General features: G+C 41.8%; 1 protein-coding gene across 7 annotated transcripts in view; it reads right to left on the bottom strand.

Moving 5' to 3' along the window:
- prdm16 (PR domain containing 16) overlaps positions 1-20,352 on the bottom strand; it is a 201,483-nt gene that overhangs the window by 128,515 nt on the left and 52,616 nt on the right. The gene's annotated exons all lie outside the window — the stretch shown is intronic.

Raw genomic sequence — 20,352 nt, 5'->3', positions numbered from 1 at the left:
ACTCTACACTTCATGGTGATTCGTCCGGCCAGTTTTAGGAGCATCCAGCCTCGAGCCTTATGGAGGGTAACTAGACCCACCCTGGCAGAGAATTAAATTTGTTGCCGTGGGTTGTCTAGCGCGGCTAGGCTAACTCATACACACAGCCGAAACCGAATAATTTCGGCTCGCTAATTAACATAAAATATGCACACATCCGTATGTTTAAGTCGACCAAGAGTAAGACATAAACATTGGCCCCAAATTTGCTTATTTCAAACGATAAAGCCGTATGAGCCGTTATAACGAAGCTGCAATTACGAAACTTTTATCGGGGCCGTGTACCGTAATAACACGACCGAACTTCACGATGGCAAACGTCTACGAAAATGCGACCTCGCAAGACTTGATCGATATTTTTATGGATTAAGTGGTTTTAGTATACGTTTTAGTGTACTTCTCCAGAAACAAGGCCTTGTAAGGGTTAACATTTTCAGTTAAATTCAGAAATACTATAAATCTCATCCCCAACTTCACCAGAACACCAAACATCCAACGAATTCTTGGATCTAAACGCTTCAATCTCCAAACATCTACACTGTGAGAAACATTGTACAATGATAAAACTCTGGCGTAATCAGAAAGGAATACTTCAGCTACAAATTGCTGTGATTTTCCAGAGGTCATCTGGCAGACAGACGCAGAGAAGAAGCGTTTGGGTGGCCAGATCCTTGATGGGGACACTTCTCAGTTTCATCGTAGTCACCGTGTCCTGCCAGGACTCTACTTACAAATAACGGTTCTATCTATCAGTGTGCTGGTGAGCTTCGTCAGCTGTTGTTACCATCACATCCAGGAAATTGTGTTCTTAACTATTGCAGCTACATTTATTCTCATTGTGGTTGTATCGTTCTGCTGTGTTTCTCCTTTCACTGTCACTTATTGTTCAACTTTAGTGCACTCATCAAATCAGATTCTGTTGTGTACTGGACATTTTGTGTCATTTGGGCGTTTCAACATGAACGACAATCATGCTAAACACTATAAGGAGTTCAGTTTCATCTAATTTCTCAGAGTGTTCTTTCGGAATTTATTGTGGATAGTAAAAATTTGAGCATCTTGATGACATGTGGTATCTGTGTATGACGATTAAAAGCATGTTATTTGCATTCCCTTCTCCTGTTTGAACGTGTGCTGAAATGTTTTTTGGGGTTTTATACTAGTACCAACATATCAGTTTTCCTGCATCATATTTTTCAGAAAAAAACTTGTTTGTTAATTGGAGAAACGACAAACATCTCGAGCGTTAAGGGGGAGCTTTACCTTCAAATATGATAGATTTGGGTGAAAAAGTCAAATTTTAAAAAAGATGATTATCATATACCTAAACATGTATTCTTTCTCCTGATGATTTTTTTTTAAATTTGATTGCTTATATAATGAGTCATCATCAGTTATAAACTTTAAGTGCCAATTTCTCAAAACTTGATTTTCGGACACACATAAACTGCCCCTTAATTTATCTTCTTACGCTTTTGACCAAATCTTCCCATTTTTGGCATGCTGGTAGTGTAGGCTATGTAGAATGCACCTATTAGCCATTTTTTGATAACTTCATTCTAAGCTGACTTATATACGAAGATCTTTGGAGCAACTGTTTGGTTTCATTACCATGGTAACCACAGTGAAATAGGACAAAATGCCTAATAGGTGCACAGGTCCATACTTAAAGTACTATGTGGTGCATTGGTATCATTTTATGTTAAATACTGCATGAGATTTTGCTGGGGCAAATACAAGATGTAATTTCGGGTTCCGTAATTCAACAGTATTTAATTTCAATCCGGTTGTTCAAAATGAAAAAAAAAAAGGTTTCACAGTAAAGTTGGTTTTTAGAGGTCTCTAAAAATGTACAGGTTGCATACCTTATCTTAAAAAGTGTGTGCAATATGAAACTTTCAACATTGGTAGTTGCTAGAGGTACGGACCCGTACTTTCCATTTGCCAATCAGATACGTGAGATCTGGTCACGTGACTCCCGGTAGACGCTGGAGGTACGGACCCTAAACCTGACCCTAACACTAACCCTAACCTTAACCTTTGCTTACCTTTCAACAGTTTGCAGTGGTTAGCAGCTTCTTGACTAGCGAGACTCGCGTACAGGTCCATATCTGTGTGGCAAATGGAAAGTGCCGTATCCGTAGGCCACAGGCTACGGGTACGGGTCCGTATCTGTAGACACTACTTTCAACATTGGTCATTTTTAGTACTCGGCCGGGTGAAGCTCCCCCTTAAATGTAAGCATATGTGAAAGAAGTTCGTCCGAACAAAGTAGCACCAAATCAGCATCAGCAACAGGAGCAATCCCATCAAAAAAACAAGAAAAAAAAACAGAATTTGACCAGATATCTGAAGCCATCTCAGGGCTGTACTTGACAGTGTTCTACATTTCAATTAAAAAAAACTGTGGAGGTTTGATAACCGGGCCTGCTCATGACATATTTGTTTGTGTGTGTTTGCTTGAGCACATCTATGTATGTCTCTTTTGTTTTTTACCTAGACAGCGCTGGTGTCTTTAGTCAAAGCACCACTGCAGTTTTACTATCTAAACACAGAGACTGGCAATCAGCGGGCCAACTCGGCCCAAAATTACAGCAGGAGTGGTTCCAATCAAGCTCCCTCCCTCTCCCAGCCTCTGCTGCCAAGCTTGTCATTGCCGTCCAGGTTTGAACCGGAGCTGCAACATGACAGTTTACAAACCTGTTTGTTGGTACATGGAAGGTTATTTTTTTCATAACTGAGTCGCATCTGAATAGATCTTATCGTGAGAAATGCAAACACCAATAAAGGATGCTTCATTTCTCTGTGAGTTTACAGATTCTAAAATAGGTTTCTGTTTGAATCTAATAATAGGAATCTGAGAGAGAAAATAACTTGCAGAAAGGTTGAGTGAGCTAATCAAGAATCCAAAAGGAGCCATCACAAGAGCACACTCATCGTACAGTGCATCAGTTTTTTGTACTTTAATAAATTTTTGGCTCTGCATCCAGATGTGGACTGGGAAAGCTGTTAACTTAACTGACATGTAAGTTTTAAGCGTGAAACGTGAAACCATGAAAGCATGCGACAAGAGCTTTTCGGTGCCTGGCAGACCTGCAGCCCGTCCACGTAGGTTCGGGAAACTTATCATATAAAGCTGAAGCAATAAAAGCCGGTCTTTTATAACTGATTTTGCGTCATCCAGTGATTTGACTGGAAAAGAACCCGTTTTTTAATGATCACCGTTTCATAGGGGTTCAGACCAGGCGTGCAATTAAGCATTGGAACATGTGAGCCAGCAGTAGCTTCCACTTTTCACAGATCAATTAAAGTTTTATAACTCAGCCCTATCTGCTGCTCCCTCCACACAATCAAAAGTGTTTTCAGGCTATTAAACACTTTTTTTTCACTCGCTCTCTCTCACTGGCACTTGACCCATTGAGAGCAATTTTGACAAGCAGAGAGACAGCCTCGGAAAATCTATTAAATACCATTTGGCTTTAAGAGCCTCTGTGCACAAAAAAATGCACAGATCGCTACGTCAAATAATTGAGTAACAAGGAGAAGGAGAAGAAAAAAAATCCCTCTTAATTTTAATGAACAAAACATCTTTTGTGAGACACACGAAGCAGTAAAGCGAGGCAGAAATGGCAAACGCAGTGTGGTATTAAACAAGTTCAATTTTCAGTCATAACTTTGTTAATTCATAAAAAAAAAAAAAGAGCTGCCTGGAGAGAAAACGGGGGAATTTTTAGATGACTCCCACCAGAGATGAGCTGCGCCTCCTCGTCTCTGTGAGACAAGCGGACCGTGTTTGAACAGTGATGACGAGAAAAAAAATGCAGATGAGGAAAATAAGCAAGAAAATAATGAAAAAGGCCAGAAAGAGGTTGAAGAGGAACAGGCAGAGAGTCTAACAACTGACCAGTGAGCAGCTTTTAAACAGCTGTGTGTTAGCTCAGGGTCTCAAAAGACCCAGAAAGAGATGTTAGGTTCGCCTCCCTCAGGGCTTCTTAAAAAACATGCGGGCTAGATAGTGCCTTCCTCTCCCTGGCTCCTTATGTTGTTCTTTCTCTCACTGTTCCTCTCGCCATCTCTTTCTCTTTTACGGGGAGCTATTTATCCTGATTACATCAGGGGTCAATCATTAATTCGCACCTTGGGGGTCCCGGCGCTGGCTCTGGCTACAATGGGCTGCTTGTTCAGCGGCTGTTATTCCAGTGGAAAACTACTCTGCTCTGCCTGAGAGCCAGGCCCAGGCCACATGAAGGCATCCCATTTATTTGATAAATTGTAAATGCGTGCCATAAACGGAGCTCTTTGCTTTGTAGCTTGGCTTGCAATAACAAAGATTTTAGGGCACATATGAGCACAGATGCAGCCTATCACACAAACACACATCTGTTTGCAACTGAAGGAGCTGTTGCTGTACTCTAAACACATGTGCAAGAGATCAGATGGTGTTATAGGTAAAGATGATATCTCATAATTACTGCATGTCACCAGGAAATAACAAGATATGGCACAGATACGACATTTATAGGCACTAACATCGGAAACACACAGCTAGCAGCGGCAAATATTTCAAAAGAAAAGCAAATAACAAGCCAGGATAATAAAGAAAAATGTAAAAATGAAAAAAAAAAAAAAAATAGGAAATGCTGATAACATTGTAATCAGCGTTGCCATGGCGAAATAACTTGACACGGTGCTGAAAATCAGCAGTTTAATCGCAGGGCTTTACAACAGGCAAATTGTTCTGTGGTTGTGTTTAATCAGAGCACTCTAGACTTAAATACAGAAAGATAGAGATCTGGAGTCATTTTCTGCCGTCTGCCTGGACGCACACAAACACATGTGCCTTGTGGCATATAGACTGAGCCGTATTGTTGATGAGGTCTGAAGAAACAACAGCGACTGCATGCAAGGATTCTGGGAAGGAGTAATAATGCATGAAATAAAGACACACTGCTTTCTCGCAGTCATGCCTGCAGCGATAAAAATCATAAAAATGCACTTAAAGATGCATTTTGACTTCTGTAAAGGATGCACGTACAGAAAAGTAAAGCACAGGGTTGAATGGATGCCAACAATAGCATTCACAGCCAGGTGTAGAGCGGCAAGCAGCAGAGTGGAGTGACTTTTGTGGCTACAATAACATGAGAAAAGAGAGCTGGAAACAGGACATGTGTGCCGCCGATGGCCATCATAAAGCCCACGCGTTCCATTTCTCTCACCGACACACACACACTGAGGCTGCATCTTTGTCCAGCCGTAAATTGATCTGGTTCAATTCAAAAGGAAAGCCAGCCACTGATGAAAAGACAGTGTCCAGGGAGAAGGCAAAACTATGCAAAATTCTGCACCGGCTCCTAATATGGGGAGAAAAGATCATCTGGTGAAAGAACAGAACAGAAAAAAAAAAAAAGACGGCAGGAGGAGAATGTGTGGACCCTGGCAGATGTGAAAAATGAGTGGCTGGTGGAGCAATAAATGACCCAACATTTTGATGTGGGAGCCGTGTGCATGCATGTGTGTGCATACGTGTGTGTGTGTGTGTGTGTGTGTGTGTGTGTGCATGCATGTGCGTTGGAGCCGCGTGCAAAGCCGAGCCTAATCTGCTGTTTGTGCCACTGGATTGTGTCAATATGGTGCCGTTTAGCTGCGTTATTGCAGTGATATTGGTACCTGTTCCTCTGCAGCAGGCAGGCCTTTGATGATGCTGTCTGCACACAAAAGGAGCCTTAAAAGCCCCTCCTGACTTAAAACAGGAGGGATGCAGCTGTTAAAATCAAACAACGGCAAATTAAAGGTAGAAAGAGTGAGAAATAGTGTAATTTTCCAGGGTGGCACCAGTGATGGAGCCAGACAATTTTTATAGGGGTGACCGTTACTCGTACTGGGGTGGCAAAGAAACTGAGATGTTGTCGATTATTGGACCACATGGCTAATTGCTGCCGGCCAAGTCTTTTTTTTTGGCCCCTTTTATCATTCGCCTATGTGGGTGTGGCTGCCGTGTAGATGTAAGGACTCATATGCTATTACCTGTCTGATGTAATCCTAAAAATATGAAATGGTTGTTCTAAGGGGTGTCAAACATGTGGCCGGCCAGAGGGTCCAAACCAGGCCACAGAACAACTGTATAAAATTACAGACAAGACATGTGCTGGAAATATGTAAAACTACAAATTTAAAATAATTTCCTGACCCTGACAAGTTGCTTTGATCATAAAGTAAAATACTAGATTGCTTTTTTGTAATTTTGTGCCTCATTTTTGTGATATTTTGTCTTGTTTTTGTTGTTTTTTGTCTTTTCTGTCATTTGTCTCATGTTTTTGTTGTTCTGTTTCTCGTTTTTGTCGTTTTGTGTGCCCTTTTTGTCTTGCTTGTGTTTTTTTGTCTCATTTTTGTCATTTTGTGTTTCGCCTAACTCGTTTTTTGTCTCTTTTTTTGCTGTTTTATGCCTTTTTTGTCTTTGTTGCGTTTTGTCCGTTTTTTTTTGTTTTGTTTTTTGTCTCCCTTTTGTAATGTTTTACTTAGTTTTTGTTCCTTTTTGATTTGTTTTGTCTGAATTTTGTCGTTTTGATCATATAATACTGTATTGTTCAGTTCCAGGTCACTAAATGTTGTGTTCCTTCGTAGACACTCTCTGATCTGGAAGTTGTAATGTGGAAATGATAAACTGAGGATGAATGTTGCTGAAACTGAATTTATTTTTCTTAAGAAATTTAGGGTTGTTTATGATGTTTTGTAAAAAGATAATTTCCTTAAATGTGAACATTTTTAGAATTTTATTATTTTTGCATTAAGATTAAATTGGGCTGAATGTTGCTCCTGAACTAAAATGAGGTTACATCCCTGTTCTAAGTTGTGTTAATTAAAAAAAAAAACATTAGGGTATAACCCCAATTCTATGAGTATGAACATCTAACTAGCTTCACTGCTGGTTGGTAGCCAAAGGATGACTCTCTGAGGTGCCCTTGGCCACCCCAGGTCACCCTCTTAGCTCCGCCCCTGGGTGGCACTGGGGTACCTCACGTGCAAAATGAAGTATAGATGGAAGCTTGCCGAAAGAGAAGGTGTGTGTTTGGCGTGTGCGCTTTGTGTGTTGGAAGTAGTGAGTGAGCAACGAGGGCACGGCCAGCTACAATACCGGCAAGCCTCTCCGAGCAAAAACACCACACTGTTTCCCCTTGTAAAAGCACCGGGGAGCATTTCCAAGCAACACATAAAACTACGACACAGCTACTTCAGAGCAGACGCAAAGAAAGAAGGAAAGAAGGAAGCAAAGAAAGAAGGAAAGAAAGAAGGAAGGAAGGAAAGAAGGAAAGAAAGAAAGAAAGTAAGAGTGTAGACAAACTAAACAAATGCTCCATCTGCAGGCCTTTTTCCCCCCACAGGGTTGCACATGTACTCACTGCCCTACATGATAATTACACAATAACCATAACATGCTCTCACTATAACTATAGTTACGGCTGCATTACAATATAAGCTATTGTGAGTCACAGTTTATACTGCATGTCATTAACAAAATGTGAGTCAAAATTATGCGCTTTTTATTACTTTAAGTGCTAACGTGACCAAAAATTACACGAAAACAAAACTGTAATGCTGTTTTCATTTACCGTCTATGCACAGTGCACGAGGGTTGAAATCCACGCAAACTGCACCCAACATATCTCAGGAGATGACCATAAATATCTGCATTCATGTGCAAAAATAACACACAGCTGCATGGAGTATGGTCACAATAAGTGGTGAGTGAGTGTGCATTTCTGCATTTGTGTACTAGTGCCAATACGACACGGCTGATGCATCGATGTGTCATTTGTGCTGAGCAGCCTAGAGCCATTCCATCCTCCAATAAAGTGTGTGTGTGTGTCGAGTGTGTACACTGGGATCAAGCCTGCAGGCGAGACAGCAGGCCACCTCCTGCAGCTGAGAGCAGGTGTGTGTGTGTGTGTGCATGTGTGCGTTGGCCCCGTGGTCCCAGGAGGCCCCGGGGGACACGGCTGCAGCAGACATTTATTAACAGGGCAGATTAATAGCACTGGAGGAAAACATGTTCGCAAACATGATAAATATTAATAATAATCAATATTGAGTTACATTTGCCAAATTGAGTATCACAAACATCACCCAAGGGAAGGGAAGGAAAGAAGAGGGAGCGAGGTGAGAAAGGGACCGGATTTAGAAAGGAAATAAAAAAGAGGGAATAGCAGAGGAGAAATTAAAAGTTAAACGAAAAAGTAAATAAAAGGAATTAGGGGGGAAAACCTTCATAGATGGAGCTCTTCGGCCGTTTAAATGAGCTTCACATCTCTGTTCTACAACTCATCGAGCCAAAACTCTCATCGCTTCGTAGGATGTCGTAGCAGCTGCCCCGATAAACGCCATGAGTTTTGTATGCTTCCCATTCTGCACGGCTGCTGTTTGACAGTGGTACCGGACCGGTGACATCATTAACCCTGGAAAATCCTCACACAAACAAGGTGGTGCAGCAGCGTTTGAATGTCCACCGCCGTAGTCAAATCTGCCATGTAAAGCAATACTTGAATCAATTTTACAGTTTCCGTACGGAGGATCTTTAAAAGGGAAGAATCCGATTTATTAAGACATCCAGACTGGTGGTGAAAGGAGTGATGGAAATCAATCAGATCTATTGGCGATTACTGAATTTTGAGGCTGCTTTTTGGTGCTAAAATGCAAAAGAAAGATTTCCTTTGCAAACTTGAGGTAAAACATTAATGTTTTGCAGTTTAAGGTAAAGCCCAGCTATTGCATGACTCTTTAGTGTCTCTTTCTTTTCCTGTCTTCATCTGTGAGTCCATGTGTGTGTCTGTGTGTGTCTCTACACCCACTTCTGGTGCAGGTTCATTTAGCAAGCCATTCGGGAGGCCAGACATCCAGCTAAGGGAGCACCAAGGCAGACAGCGCGCAGAACAAACCCATCCATTCCGATTAACCAGGGAGGAGAGAGGTTTAGCTCGAGCGTCCGGCTGTGTGCATATGTGCAAAGGAGGCATCTTTCTGCAGCACCTTTATGTTTTAGGGTAAAATGTGAAGCAGCAGCTGAATTTTTTTAATGTTGCGTTCTAAAAAAATCTGGCATAACTGCAGGTAAACATAGAAAAATGAACCAGCCTGCATGAACGTTCACGCAACTGCAAGAAGGATCATTTACACAAGCAGAATTTTGCAGTATTTGCAGGGTTGACCGTTTCTTTTACCAAATTCTGACAGAAATAGAGACAATTTTACTGATGACCATGGTAAAATGTAAATCTGTGCAGCCAATTAGGTCACATCCAACAGATTTCTGAACCTCAAAGCATCTAAATACTAAAGTATGCTCCTTTTAAGTAACAATAATTTTCCTCACAATAGCAGAAAGCTGTTGGGGTATATTCGCCTTACAGCAGTTGGATGTTTGAGGTTGTACTTGGATGTGCTGGTGTGTGCGGTGGGGGGGGGGGGACTGGAAGCAGCATTACACCCATACATCAGTCTATTACTCTCCAGCCTTTGCTGCTGCTCCTCTCTTCTTCTCTGCCCGCTCCCTCTAGTCATTAGCCAGTGAATTAACGACAATCGAGCATGCTATTAATCACCCTGACAAAAGTGTAAGCATTGCCTGGCTGGGCCGGTGCGAGACTGTGCAGGAGGAGGAGGAGGAGTGGAGGAGGGAGAGGGGTGAGAGAAGGAGTGAGATGACTAGAAGGGTCAGGCAGGACTCTGAGGCAGAAGCAGGAGAACGTGGAAAGGTGGGTGCAGAAGCGTACAGGACAGGAACTCCATCTGTGTGCATAAAAATGTTTTCATTTCGGTTCCAGAGCAGGTACTGAAATTTATACATACTTACAGAAGCTAAATGTGCTGGAGGTGAAAGGCTATCAGTGAATAGAAATAATAAATTAGTGGAGCGTCAGAGGTCTCGTGGAGTTGAGCTGCTGCGAAACGGGAGTTCCATGTTCAGCGGAGCTATTTCTGAGCATACCACACTGCCCACAGCTATATTTATTTATAGTTCAGTGTTAAAATAGAAAAACATTACCTCCAGTCCAGAGGAGTCAGACAAAACCTGGAATACTCATGTAAGAAAACTGGATATGTACTTTTTATATAAACAGCCACATGATCCCATGTAAGTCAGAGAGAGCATGCAACATTAGCCGGAAAACACTGAATCTGGAGGAAAGGGATTATGTAAAACAAACCACGCAAATACGATATACTTGTATGCTAGATACATGTTTATGTTATTTATATGATGACTTTTGACATATATATTGTTTGTTTTCATTGGTTCAACATGAGACTTAATGTGCAGAAACAAAGAGCAAAAGGTATGAAAACGATGGAAAAGTGAAGAAAGTACTTCAAGTCAAATAGACTCAGACAAATTCTGATATAATCATGTATTTCATTTGTGTATGTCCTTTTTACATTACCTTACATGATTACATATGGATCTAAAAGAAGATGCAACATACAAAATAGTCTTAAAACACTGTTATAAGATGATTACTGTATGACTAACTACGCAAATATGATACACTTGTACACTAGATGCACATCTGTATGATTTATATGATGACTTTTGACTTATACATTGTTTTCATTGGCTCAACATTACACTTAATGTGCAGAAACAAAGAACAAAAGTTCTGGAAACGATTGAAAATTGAATTCAAGTCAAATACAGCCAGACAAAATCTTACATGATCATGAATTTAAATTGGATATGTCTTTTACATATTAACAGCCATTGTTTGTGGTATTGTGGTGTGAGTTTTGCATGATTAAAACTGATTAGTATAATTAGGGTTAGAAAGAAAAATGCAACATAAAATTAAGACAATTTGTAAGAAAATGATTGGAAGCTACACAGATACTACTTTTTTGTATACCAGATATGCATTTACACCACTCATGTGATGACTTATAAAACGCTTTCATGGCCCAACATGACGTTAAATGTGCAGAAACAAACACCAAAAGTTATAAAAACTATCAGTGCAACAAAACACCAGCGTCTCTTCTTCGCAGCTCAGCTCGGATGCAAAAAGAGCCACGAAAAAGTTGTCTTTTCCATCCACCTCTGGTCAGAACTCCCTCATCTCTCACCCTGACTCTCTCCCTCCCACCCTCCCGGAGTAAGACCACCTGCTGGGAGGCCTGAGCCGTGGACGTCAGGTGGGTCACGGCCGTCACACAGTCCCATGTCATCGGGCTGTCACAGTGAATGGAGCTGACATGGGAGATATGCTAATCCACTTATCTTCAAACCCAGCCAGGAGGCCGGTATACGCAGCCCTGTCCCAGGCCGCAATGGGCAGAACACACACAGACACATTAAGCCATGTAACGCTGAACTTTCCCGAATATGTATATTAGATTAGATCAGATGAAGCCAAACGATCCCTGTGGGGCTATTAAGCTGCTGCTCAATAGGATATATATTATAGGAGAAGAATAGGCCATACAGGGGGTGGACACATTAATACAAAGACCTGTAAATATAAGGCAAATCAATACAATGGCCCTGAAGCTTTTAATATTCAGGCTTAGATTCCACGCTATGATTTTAATGAGATCAAATGGGGCATTAATGATCGGCCAAATGACAGAAACTGGATGAATTTAAGCCATTTTTCAGGCAACAGCTTTCCAAACATCCAGATGTTTTTCCTCACTTTTGCAAAACAAGCAAAGTAAATACATGAATCACAGCATCTGGAAGTGGTGACGGTCGTTTTTATGTCTTTTGGGACATTTCTAAGACTAAAAGATAAATAGGGAAAGGTGCAGTTCTTCCTTTAATTATGCTGCAGTTCTAAAATAATACACAGAACAACAAATGACCTGAGAATAAATAGAATAAAGATGATTGGTAAAATGAAACCTTTGTTGCTTACTGCTGCCAAGATGTGAGTATGATTCTATCTTTTTTCCTGTTTAGTTGGACAGCTAGACCCAAAAAATAAGACATTTAAAGATGAAAATAATCACTTTTGGCAATCTTTAAATAAGATTAATCGATAATGAGCAAACCAACTCTACAGAGCCGAATCTCTGGCTCAGTCTCGGGAAATACTGGATTTCTTTTCAAACTTTCTTTGAATTAATTAATGAAATAATAAATTATGCTCACCCCATAAATGCAGCAAAGTATAGGTGGTATATCAGCTGACAGCTCTGATAAAAAAATTAGCATAAAAGTGCGAGAAAAAAACACACATGTAAGCATTTATGCAGACAGAATCACAACAGCACTGCAAAAACTCAAACTCTTACCCAGTCTATTCTTCCTATTTTTAGTCAAAATGTCTCATCCCTCTTGAGTTAAGATAAATTCACTTAACAAGTGTCATTTCTATCTTGTTCAGTCAAACAATCTTGAAATTGTCTTGTTTTGAGTTGAATTTTACAAGAAAACTCGAAATAAGTTTAACCCTCGTGTCGTCCTGAGGGTCAAATTGACCCGTCTTAAAGTTTGAAAACACGTGAAAAAAATATATGCTCACATTTTCAACAGTTCTGGAAAACAAAACAACAAAAACACGAGGCAAATGACAAAAGTCAGACAAAAAAAAAAAAAAAAATGAGACACAAAATGACAAAAATCAGACAAATGAGACAAAAAAACAAACAAAAAAGAGACACATTTCTGAACATTTTTTGGAGCAAATAAAGAAAAGTTTAAAAAAAAATGTTTCTTTAAGAACATTCAGAAAGAAATCAACCAAAATCCAGCGACATTCGCTGAATTTTGGTTGATTTTTTTCTGAATGTTCTTAAAGAAAATATTAGAAGTTTTGCTGATATATATGGAATCACCTTAGATATTTTTTAGGATGATTTTTTCATACATTTTTACTCATTTTTGGAAAATATTTACAAGAATTTTCTTGCCAAATTTGGGAGATTTTTTTTAAATAAAATTCTTATGAATTATTGGATTTTTTTCCTGAAGGTTTTGCAAATTTTCAGAAATTTGAGGGATTTTTTTGCAGATTTTTTTTTTATTTTTTAAGACAAGGAAACAATATTTTTCTGTGCCTGTAAATGAGGACAGCAGGAGGGTAAACCCATCTCAAATTAGGAGGTTACATGAAAGCAAAAATCTATTTTTGAGTGAACTTTTTTTAAATATAGCATATCTGACTTATTTTAAGACACCTAAGATTGACAGTCCTGGTAAAATTTAGCTTAAAATAAGTTTTCCCAGCTAATTTTAAGCTCTCAATATTCTAAATATCACATCTTATTTCAAGAAATCTTACCAAGCCATGTTTCACTTGTTCTATTGCAGATTTTTTTTCACTTACTTCAAGGTAAAAGTTCCTTGAAATAAGTTATTTTTCCTTGTTTTGAGAGGGGCATTTTTTCCAGTGAGTACAGTATCCTCCAACCTGCAACTACAGACGCGCTCATTCACTCTGAGCCAAAGCGATCAAAGTCAGCCAGCGAGCAGCGAGGTGTCAGAGTTCAAAACTATTGCGCCACTCGGCCAGATGATATCTCAAACCGATCCATCGTATTTCCCGACCATGACTTCCCCTATTAGGAGCCGTGGCGGTGCTACAGCTAATCTGCTCACTATCCCACAGAAACAGGAAGGAAGAGAGGGAAACAGATGGGAAGGCAGGAGAATGGCGAGCGAGGGGACACAATGCTTACTGCTCCCTTTCCTCCTCCTCCTCCTCCATCCTCCCTACCTCCGTCCTCCCTCCTCTGCTCTGTCGCTCTCTAGCTGTCCTCGGAGTGAGAGAAAAAGAGAGAGAGAGCTCACAATCAGTCTGACAATACTGTATACAAGTGGCGGCGAACAATGGAGGCCGACCACAAAGAATTCTGGGAACGGGGGCACAGCCTGCTTCTCCTTCGGGTGGCTCCTGCATGCCGGACCCATCGATACACATCGGCCTGCTGAGACTGACCGGTGCCAGAGAGACACACCGAGAGAGAGAGAGAGAGAGAGGGAGGCTTAGAATACAGAGCTGTGATGCTCGTAGGTAGCTGCTCCTTACTTCTGTCATCCTGTGTGTGCACGCATGTGTGGGAAAAAAAATAATCACACACTTTTGCATGTGCATAAGTAGACATAAACACACAAACATTCATAAAGTCACACCCACGCATGAGCCGAGTGTGAATTCTTCCCTTAATTAGACCACTTAATTAACACTCAAAGAACCACAGAGTGAATAATAAATACAGAGCTGTGTGTGTGTGTGTGTGTGTGTGTGTGTGTGTGTGTGTGTGTGTGTGTGTGTGTGTGTGTGTGGTGAGTAGGTGGTTGGGCAACAGAAACCCACGACGGTACGGGTAAAAGTGTTTCCGATGATGAAAGAGGGCAGAAAAAGAAGGGCAGAGGCAGGGCGATCTAAAGGGAGAGACAGCGAGGCAGGCAATTTGGTCCCTCTCCTCTCTAAGTGTGCAGGGTGTGGGGTGAACGCGGCCTATTTGGAAATAATTGGCTGGTAATTAGGAGGGGGTCGACAGGTCGATTTGGGAACAAATGGCTGTCTTTAGCTCAGGTGGCCCTCCACACGAGATAATGGGAGCTTTACTTCCCACCCCCCTCCTCTCCTTCCCACTTTTCCTCTCCCCGCTTCCATATCTGCTGCTGGTGAGTGCAGCGTATGCAACGTCGAAATACCCAAATGGAATATTATAGCAACGATTTGTTTGACACTACATCCGAATATCTTGGTCTAGGGGATGCTTTGTTCACTTTTTGAGGCAGAGAGTCGTGTTTGTTCGAGGAAATTAAACTAAAATAGTGGACATCCTGCAAAAAAAATCCAAATTAAACTAAAATCTTACAAATTATGATTCCTTTCCTTGCTTTCTACCCCACTTCTGTACAAATATCTTGGTCTAGGAGATGCTGTCGTCACTTCTTGAGGCAGATGGTCGTGTTTGTTCGAGGAAATCAAATTAAAATTGTGGAAATCAAACAAAAAAAATCCAACTAATATTAAAATCTTACAAAATTATGATTTCTCTCCCTGCTTTCTACCCCACTTCTATATCTGCTGCTGTGTGTAGTGTATGTTCTCACAATGTCTGAATACCTAAATGTGATATAAAGACTAATTTCTACTGTCAGACCAACAGAAACACACTACATCCTCTCAGTCTAGGGGATGCTGTTCTCACTTTTCCACTCAGATAGTCATGTTTGCTCAAATTTTACAAATTAACATCCAAGTTCTCGTCAAAGCTGAGTGCTTGACCTCTACAATGAGAGAAATGCTGTTCAGAGTCCCTAAGAAACGGCAGCATGTAGTTTACCGTCATGCCTAACTGTGAGGTGGAGCTGACCCACTTCCTGGACCCCTGAGTTTCACTTAACCTTTATTTAAAACACGCAGAAAGTGTCGAGGACGCAGAGCAGCACAGTGAGAATAAACCAAACTGAGAACTAAACAGTAGATAATATTCACTCAACGTCATTCAACTTTTTGTCTGGAGGACAAAGACTTATTTAGGTGCACATGCAAATATAGACAGAGGCGAAACAACAAACAAACAGGATACGATTGATCCAGCACCAAAACAGTGTTTCTCCCCCCCCCCTCTGCTGGCTCTCACCATCTCCCTCGCTGTTTCTCTCTCGTTCCCTCTCCCGTCCTCCCATTCAAACAGCGCTGGGGTCTTGTTTGGCTTCCTGCTGTTTGTGTCCAGACAAGGTCTTGATCTGAATACTGATTCCCCATTGATAGGCCTGCACTTCCGATCTAATTAACTTGTTTTGTCTTTGGCTAAATGGAAACGTCCGAGGGAGGGTGAGAGAAGGAGAGAAAGAGCAAAAAAAGAAAAAGAAAAAGAAAGAGAGGGGGGAGCGATACCAAACAATGCCACAGATCTTTGCAGGAGACGCACCATAAATAACAACAAGTAAATACAAACAGGATGGAGGTTAAGGAAGGACATGTTAAGGGGGGGAAGTAAAATCATACCGTGCTAAAATGCCAAACGTTTATCATAAAAAGAAAGAGGAAATGGTCAAGAAAGTAAGAGCAAATAAAGACATGGAGGTTTGTGGTGAGAATGTAGGAGCTGAGTGGTGACAGGAGCAATAAAAAGCAGAGTTACTGCTCACTACAAAGCTCCTCAAAAATGTGATTTAAAAAAAAAGAAGAAGCAAATGTCAACTTGTTTTAAAAACCAATTCTAGCAAGGCTGAGTTTTAAATAAACTTCAGTATCTCCTTTAAACAGACGCGCAGCCAAATACTTTATTTCCACCGAGAGATTTTTTGATTTGGTTTTATTTAACTGTTTATTATATTTTACAGTCCTTTTATTGTGTCTTGCGATGTCTGTGTCATATATAATAGCTGGTTAAACAAGTGAAACAAGTGTCCATGTGGTTTTCTCTCCTTCTTTGTATTGTCCTCTGGTTCTTTGTGCACATGCGGCCCTCGAAGCTGCTGCGTGGAGGGAAACACGGCAGCGAAGAACGACGCGAAAACGCAGCGAGGAGGAGAGGGAAGGCAGACGGAGACGTCAACCGAGAGAAAGATAACAACGAGAGAGGCTAGTGACAAGAAAAGGCAGGAAGACAGAGGGGTGGAGGGGCGGCGAGGTCAGATAATGACTCAAAATAAACCGCATAAACAAAAGAGAAAGACGGGCTGAAGGAAGAGGAGAGGGGAGAATGGGGGGGAGGATCAAAGGGGATGTCCGCCGCTGATACTGCACCTCAGATAATGTGTGGCGCAATTAGTGCACTGTGACGATTTCCATTAGGGCTAATCAAATATTTATACTGCCTCCTGAGCATGTCACAGTGCTGCCCCGGACCTTCATATCAGCCTGACAAACGCCTAATGAAAGAGTGGGAGAGAAAGAGAGAAAGACAGAGGAGAGGTGCTAGAAGTAGAGTTTGCTCTGTCTCCCTCTTCCACATTTGCTTTGCAAATGTTCGGCCTCTGTCATCAATTACAAGGCCGGTCTGGTGGCTACGAGGGGCTCTGGATGTGTACACGTACACGAGTGTGATGAAACAAGGACGAGGCAGCGCTGATGCTACCTTACAGCCAGAGCCATTAATCACACCGGGCTGGATGCAGAAGCAGCCCAAATTGGGATCATCAGTCTGGGCTTTAAGCAGCAATTGAGGTGCAAAAACTGGGAGAGAAAGTAAAAGATGTGGATAAAAGAAATGTTCTATGCTTCTCTGGAATGGTGCAATTCCCCAAAAAGAGAGAGATTCTTCCAGACACAGGGAGAAGAACTCACTGAGGTGAAGTTTGTGCCTCTTTAAAAGCAAAACAGCAATATATTATTCATATTTGCAGCATTGTGTTGGTGATCCGTGCTCAAAAGTGGCATTAAATTGTTATCTTTTTCCTTTTAATGGCTTTTAAAACTCAGAATGACTCCTACACTGTGGTATCATTCCAAATCCACTTCGAGATCCAACCAAGAAATGTAATGTTCTTAAATATTGAAGAAAACCAAACAGCAGTTATAATCCCTCTTTCTAGGTGTTATTTTAAAGGTTTTTTTTTTTTTTGTCCATTGCTGGACAGTGACACAATCACAGAGGGTTAGGGGTAACAAGATGGGCGGACCTCCAGAGGTCAGAGGTCAAGTCCTGCTCTGACAGACAGATGGAAGAGAGTGGTCAGGGTTTGAAGGATGAGGAAGGGATGAAGGATGGACCTTGTTGGGCGCTGTGACAGTCGGGGATATGGATGACCCTCCGCACCGATGTGACAGAGCCAGAGTCCCACGTTAACCAGGCCGGTTAACTGCCCAATAAACGGAAAAAGGAGAAAGTGTAGGGGGAAAACGGCGCTGGAGATAAGAATGAAGCACAGAAAAAAAAACATTCCCACATGCCGGAGACGCTTGCTCAGCAACTAAAAAAAGAGAATCTACGGTATATTTAGACGCATACAGCGAGTAACGTCATGCAGCACAGGGTCGGATCTGTGCACTGCAAATATGTGCAGCGAAGTGCTAAATATTAGGGGAAAGACATCCTAACAGGGTTGCTTTTTGAAGTTTTAAACCCCTAAATGCATTTGAATGAAGGAAAATTGCATTAAGGTAGAAATTAAACGGCATTTGACAAAAGACTATAGAAAGAAACAGAAACTCAATCAAGATTTCCTCAGAAAAAGTAAGTTATGTAAAGAAAATTAATAATTTAGCAAATAAAATAACTAAAATGTGACTTTTATCTCATTAAAGAATGTTGAATTTGCATCAAATTCCGAAACACGTCCTTGCCTGGAGGCCACTGGGCATGAAAAGCACGGACAGTCTCCTCTTTCTAACCTAATAAAGCAGGATAACAGAAAACGTCAGGATAAGATGCTACAGCGGGCTAATCTCCAGCACAAGTGATAACATTCAGCGGGTGAAACCATGACAGATGAGTATTGATCTCCTTAGTTGTTGAAGGAGCGCAAAATAGATAACTAGACCACTTTATTGATATTGATCGAAGAGTCAAAGGAGGGAAATAACTTCCTTTAAAAACCAGCTTGTCACGCTATTGTGTAAAAATGAGACGAGGATCAGCGGAGAAAGAAAAACAAGGGTTGGTGTTTATTATATGTGGTAATATAGAAGAAAACTGAAAGCCTCACGAGACTCACACATAGAAATATCTCGTCTTAATCCAAATTGTCCGCATTTGAGCGTAACAGGAACGTCCCCCTCAACAAACACTGCTAAGAGGCGAAAAGGACGCCGTGACAAAGCGATCTCAAATTTGAAACATGGACGCACCGACCCGAACACCCCACAGCGCCACACTTCACACACACACACACACATCTCAAACACTCACACTTGTAGTCATAACTCACCAAAAGCCGACATATTATCTCACGCGTCTTCAAACGGCGTAGTCGAACTATGAGTTCCCGGCTACCCATAAACTCTGGTTACCAATTAACCGTGTGTGTGTGAGAGTGTGTGTGTGTGCTGCAGAGATACTGGGACAGTACGGGGTGTCTGGCAGGCCTATCTGCAGCGCTGCGATGCGCTAACGTGAAAGAATGCCAGTGTCAATGAGACACAGATAGGGGAAGTGCAGGGGGCCGATGGGCGGGGTGAAGGTCGGTGTCGAGGTCAAGTCCTAAAGTGGAAGAAACTCCAGCACGTCGTCTCCACGTTTCCCTTCAACTGTACTTGTTGACAGTCCACATTCTAAAATAATTTTTAAAAAACGTGGCTTTTGAGACTTCGGGCAGCATGACAGCTGTTTGGAGCGAAAGTGAAAGCAGCACTTTGACATGAAATCCAACTTCTGTCGACACTTTCTCACATCTTTTGAGAACTTTTCAGCGCCGTCTCTCTTGGACATTCCTACTTTTCTCAAATCTTTCCTTTCGTCGCTGACCTGACACTCATCTTAACTGTCTACACCCATCATGACGGCTGTTGTTTCCAGTGGCAGAAGACCACAGTACTGATTCCTGGTTCAAGCAAAGCCTCAAGTTATTAGAGACAGGCCCAAGTCAAGGCAGGAGTATTTTTGAACAAGTACGATTGAGTTTAAGGTCAACTTTGATGCCTTAAGGCAAGTTTCAAGACAGAAAAATGCTCATTTCATGTATTTAGTGCCCAAGATGCTGCCTTCAGATGATGTTTTCTCTTCAATCTACAGTCCAGAAGCAGTTTCACAGACACATTTGAGAAGCTAGGTTAAAACTTTTGCTTCATTTATGAACTGCTAACTTGGCATACTAAAAAGGTGCAACCATGGAAAGGAACCAATATAAACTTGAACAGTTTCGCTTCTAAAATCCAATCAGGTTCCTCATCTTTATGACTTAAGTTCTGACTCGAGTCCAAGTTTCTGGCAGGAGATGACCAGAGAGAGGGAGGGTGAGAGAGGGTGAGAGAGGGTGAGAGGGGTGAACGGGTGCTCGGATGGGTGAAGCCATGGGACACTGGAGCTGGAACAGAGCGGCATTCCTCATGGAGGGATGATACTGGCCGGGACGGAGCGACGTGGTCGGGTGGTAGGGTGGGCACAGAGCGGTGGAGGGGGTCATTAGCCCTAAATCTGTTCCATATGACACACACTCACATGGCCTCTGTCTGGACTCTGTCTGTCTGACTGTCTCCCCACCTCTCCCTCTCTCTTTCTCTGAGCTGGCGATGAGGGAAAGTAGTGGGTGGGGGGAGAGGAGAGGTGGAGGAGAGGTGGATATTTCTCCACCACAACAGGAGTCCTGTGATGACAGGAGCCAGGCCATGTCACACACCAGGGACGCTGGTGGCTCTCCTTATCACGCAGAGAGGGCTTCATTAAATACCCCTCTCCTTTCAAACTGTATCTCCGTTAGTCTCT

Source organism: Acanthochromis polyacanthus, chromosome 6, assembly GCF_021347895.1.
Source record: "Acanthochromis polyacanthus isolate Apoly-LR-REF ecotype Palm Island chromosome 6, KAUST_Apoly_ChrSc, whole genome shotgun sequence".
NCBI classification, from domain to species: Eukaryota; Metazoa; Chordata; class Actinopteri; family Pomacentridae; genus Acanthochromis; species Acanthochromis polyacanthus.
The sequence above is the reverse complement of the archived record's forward strand: the minus strand, read 5'-3'. Positions and strand labels throughout refer to the sequence as shown.